We start from the raw sequence: 570 nt of genomic DNA, 5'->3' as shown, positions 1-570 counted from the left end.
GTTCAGGAGGGGCTGTTGTGACAGGACAAGGGCTGATGGGTTCAACTGGCAGAGGGAGATTGAGACCAGAGAGGAGGGAGAGATTGTTTCTGCTGAGGGTGGTGAGACCCTGGCCCAGGTTGCCCTGAGAGCCGGGAGAAGCCCCATGCTTGGCACCACTGCAGGTCAGGTTGGCCCTTGGGTCTCTGAGCACCCTGCTGTGGTTGAAGATGTTCCTGCTCACAGAGGGGCTTAGACTGGATGAGCTTTGAAGGTCCTTTCTGACCCAGCACATTCTATGATTCATTCTGTCAGGAGATAGCTGAGCTGGTGAGCATCACCTGCCTATGAAAAGCACATTATACAAGGTCTGTCTGACCTCTCACAGCCCCTTGGGAGATGCACTTTCCATCAGTCTAAGGGGGAATAATAACCATTTTTGGTTGTTCTTGTTTCCTCCAGGCTGACAACTGTGTTAAAACCACCCACTCACACAAGATAAGAAGTATAACTGCCCACATAAACTCCCCAGGCCCCACGACACAGTCCTCAGCTACCAGGGTCACCTAACTATCTAAGTAAAAATCTCTC

The sequence above is a fragment of the Buceros rhinoceros genome, unplaced genomic scaffold (assembly GCF_000710305.1).
Source record: "Buceros rhinoceros silvestris isolate BGI_N320 unplaced genomic scaffold, ASM71030v1 scaffold35731, whole genome shotgun sequence".
Classification (NCBI taxonomy): domain Eukaryota; kingdom Metazoa; phylum Chordata; class Aves; order Bucerotiformes; family Bucerotidae; genus Buceros; species Buceros rhinoceros.
Note: the sequence above shows the minus strand (reverse complement) of the source record.